This window comes from Psammomys obesus, unplaced genomic scaffold, assembly GCF_907164565.1.
Source record: "Psammomys obesus unplaced genomic scaffold, mPsaObe1.curated_primary_1811, whole genome shotgun sequence".
NCBI lineage: Eukaryota > Metazoa > Chordata > Mammalia > Rodentia > Muridae > Psammomys > Psammomys obesus.
This window is the reverse complement of record NW_026585987.1, coordinates 50563-55041: the sequence shown is the minus strand read 5'-3', so window position 1 is coordinate 55041 and position 4479 is coordinate 50563. Positions and strand designations below refer to the sequence as shown.

General features: G+C 34.8%; 1 non-coding gene across 1 annotated transcript; it reads left to right on the top strand.

Moving 5' to 3' along the window:
- The first annotated feature begins 3794 nt into the window (after positions 1-3794).
- On the top strand, positions 3795-3919 carry LOC129671975 (U6atac minor spliceosomal RNA). Its single transcript, XR_008719443.1, has one exon. It is a non-coding gene; the product is annotated as a U6atac minor spliceosomal RNA (small nuclear RNA).
- The last annotated feature ends 560 nt before the right edge of the window (positions 3920-4479 follow it).

Below are 4479 nucleotides of genomic sequence, written 5' to 3'. Positions count from 1 at the left end.
TCTTCAGCAAAGACTTAAAAATGCAGAAGCTGTGCCTGATTGGTAGAGATTTAAAAAAATGCTCTTAGAAAGATATTATCTGAAATCGATAGGTGCATATCAAGGAAGATTTCTTGGTAAAATGGGCACACCCCTTTTTTACAGTTTTGAAAATACTGTGACAGAAGGGTGCTATTTAATGAATGGACTTATATCTACAAAGGGTTAATTTCTCACCTTGCATAACTATGGAACCATATTTGTTGCCATTTTGGTGTGTTCTCATGTCCACAGTACATGCTTGGATAGACATTTATTTTTGGCTTTTTGTAATACGGGAATTTATGCAGCATTGATGTTACGATTTCTTTAAATAAAATAACCACTGATGACACTTCTCAGGTGACCAGGATTGTGATTTCATAAATAAAGATGGCTTCATCTACTTGGGGCTACTTGCTTGAAAGTCAATGGGTGGTCAGTGTCTTCCCTTAGTGCCAACAACCCTTCCCCATCTCTGGACCTGAATTCTTGAAGCTGGAGCTGATCCCCCACAGTTTTACTCTATGTTAAAATATACCATCAAAATAAAAATAATGGTCCTCTTAAACTTTAAATAATAGACTTAATAAGATTTTATAATCATACAATTGTAAATTAAACCTAGGACAAAATATAAAAAATAAAAGTGAAAAGCAATCTCTATTATTTTCCATACAGTAAGCATAGCTATCTGCATCATATTGATCTTTGACACAGAAATAACTGAAGGTGATAATTATATTTGTCTACTATCACAACATCATAAGTAGCTGTGATAATTTCATAGTTGATCTAAGTGTAACTTTAAACAAAATGGATGTTAGTAAAAGATTTAGATACAATTTTTGTGCATTTTTAACTTTTTACTATATTTGATGTGTTAGACATGTTATTATATAGAGTAATTTATTATCTAAATGATTTTTATGAAAAGAAAACTAACTCATTATCCACAGATGATTATTAATAATCAACAACATTCTTAAACTGTAGTAATACGGATTGTATGAGTGTAAACGTTTGCTGTGTCTATTTTTGCCTCCGTGGGTGTGCTTATGTGTATTTGTACAGAAAATTATTTCTTCAGTTGTTAACAAAATATAGATTTCTAGAAGGATTTGCTATTCTGTAGCAAAATTTCAACTAACTCTGGAAAATACTTGCCAAAAATCTGCTGATCCCTCTTTTATAACCTGCTTCTTCTCAATTTAGCTTTGGGAACTAATTAAATTAGAGTGTAAGTGCTGAATTTCAAGAACTGTATATATTATTTATAAGCAGATGCATAAAATACTTCCAAATGGTTAAGAAGCTATTACTACATACATTGCTTGGTTTAGCAAAAATTACCTAGGAAAATGAAGTGACTGAGTCACTCCTCTGTAGGTAGACGTAGGGATGGCTTGAGTGGCTTAGTGGGTAGACCAACTAACTTATGTTGATTTGACTATCATGAAAGTTGAATGAATAATAACATGCTGAAATAATTAAAGAAGTGATGTTACATAAGTACAATATTTATGACTAGTGAAAAAATTCAAAATTATAAACCAAGTTAAACCATAGTTACTTCTTTATTACTTATATGAATCTCTTAATTGTTTTCATTTTATATTTCTTGTAAACAACTCTAAAGTTATTTTAACAATACAAGAAAACAATAAAATACTCTCTGAAATTCATAAAGTACATTTTCCCATAGAACTGGAGTTAGAGTCATTTGTGACCCATCATGTAAATGCTTGGAATTGAACCTGTGCCCTCTGAAAGAACAGAATGTTCTTTATTGCTGAGCTATCTCTCTAGTGTTCTAAAATTACTTCTAATTAATTTAAAGTAAAAAAGTGCAAAAATGTATTGGGTAATCCAATAATAATGGTATGATTAAGATACTAGCCTCTACTGATCACAAACTGCATCAAGAAGAGCAAGTACCTCTATTTAGAATATTTGTATTTTTGTTGTATTTGTGATTATTCTATGTAGCTACATGAGGGTACATGATGTGTTTGTGGTGGAATGTGCTATGACACACATCTGAGGTCAGAGAAAATCAGTGTGGTAAATTTTTTTCTCTCTTTCTTACATGGGTTCTGGATGCTTGGCTTGTTCCCCACACCTTAGCTCATTCAGTCATCTGACCACCTATTTCCTTCCCAGCTCAGTTACACTAAATGCATCATCTAATGAGAAGACATGAAAATGTCAAAGAAGAGCAGGCTGTTGGAAATAAGTGTTTAAGTGGGAGAAGGAATGAGGGAACGGAATGTGGGGGTGTAAAAATAACAAAAATTAGCTATATAATTATACAAAATTGTTAAGACATTTTTTAATAGCAAAAACTCAAGTGACAATACATACTGGAAAGGATGTGGAGAAAGGGGAACCTCCTCCATTGCTGGTGCAAATGTAACTATGTATAACCACTTTGGATATCAATCTGGTGCTTTCTCAGATTAATTAATAATAGTGCTTCCCCAAGATCCAGCTATACCACTCCTAGGCATATATCCAAAACATGCTCTAGTTTACAACAAGGACATTTGGTCAGCCATGTTCATTGCAGCTTATTCATAATAGCCAGAACCTGGAAACAACCCAAATATTCCTCAACTGAGGAATGAACACAGAAATTGTGGTACATTTACACAATGGAATACCACTCAACAATTAAGAAAAAAAAAAGGAAATCATGATATTTGAAGGCAAATGATGGGCACTAGATCATCATGAGTGATGTATTTCAGAAGGAGAAAGACACACATGGTATATAATCTGAAGCTAATCAAGAAGGAAGACCCTGGGTAAGATGATCAGTCCTCATTCAGAAAGACAAAATGGGATGGACATTGGAAGAAGGAGAAAACAGAAAACAGTACAGTAGCCACCACAGAGGGCTTCTGACAGACTATACCCAGTAGGGTATCAAAGCAGATTCTGAGACTCATAATCAAACTTTGGGCAGAGTGCAGAGAAACTTATTAAAGAAGAGGGAGATAGTAGGACAAGGATGGGACAGGAGTTCCACAAGGAGAGCAACAGAAACAAAAAATTGGGGCCGATGGGTCTTTTCTGAGACTCATACTACAACTGAGGACCATTCATGGATATAACCTAAAACCCTGCTCAGATGTAGCCCATGATAGCACAGTCTCCAAGTGGATGTCCTAGTATGAGGAAAATGGCTGGTCCTTTGAACACACACCTCCAAGTGGGGAACAGCCTTGTCAGGCCACAGAGGAGGACAATGCAGCCTTTCCTGGTGAGACCTGTTAGGCTAGGTTCAGATGGAAGGGGAGGAGGACCTCCCCTCTCAGTGGACTTGAAGAGGGGCATGGGAGTAGATGAGGGAGGGTGAGATTGGGAGGGCATGAGGGAGGGGGCTAGAGCTGGGATACAAAGTGAATAACCTGTAATTATTTTAAAAAATAAAAGTTTAAAAATTTTCATTAAAAATATTTAATTAAAACAAAAAATAGTAAAAGGGAGAAATATTTAAATTCTATAATAAAAAGATGGATTGAAAATGACAATTTTCAATTTACTTTCAAGATTTATGTCAAAATGACACTTCCTTTTTATAATAGCAATTCATTTTAGAAGTTAATCTTTAATGCCTAACCATAGTTAAAATATATTGAATAATATAGAACAATTTTCAGTATGACAGGTTTGTTTTTTTTTCCCCCTCTGGAAATTAAAATTAGTTTTGCTCATTGGGTTTGAATAAGTGTGCCTGAAACTAGATAATTAGTAGATATAGAAATATTAGAGTGTAATATGAAAGCAGAGAAGGATAACATTCCCCTACAAGGATGAAAGAGGCCTTTGGGCCTAACAACACACATAAGGTTAAGGCATTGCCACCTACTTGTGTGGCATCTAACCACAGTTTTTGAATCAGAAGCCCTCCTGTGTAGCCAAGACAAAAAGGCCTAGAAAGAAATCAGGAAAACAGTGCCCTTCACAATAGCCACTAATAACATAAAGTACCTTGGGGTGACTCTAACCAAGCAGGTGAAAGATCTGTTTGAAAAAAACTTCAAGTCTCTGAAGAAAGAAATTGAAGAAGATCTCAGAAGATGGAAAGATCTCCCGTGGTCATGGATTGGTAGGAGTAACATAGTGAAAATGGCCATCCTGCCAAAAGCAATCTACAGATTCAATGCAATTCCCATCAAATTAAAACACAATTCCTTACAGACCTTGAAAGAAAAATTATCAACTTCATATAGAAAAAACAAAAATCTCAGAATTTCCAAAACGATTCTGTACAACAACAGATCATCTGGAGGTATCTCCATCCCTGATCTCAAGCTGTAATACAGAGCAATAGTAATGAAAACTGCATAGTATTGGCATAGGAACAGAAAGGTGGATCAATGGAACTAAATAGAAGACCCAGAAATAAACCCACAAACCTAGGAATACTTGATTTTTGATAAAGAAGCCAAAATC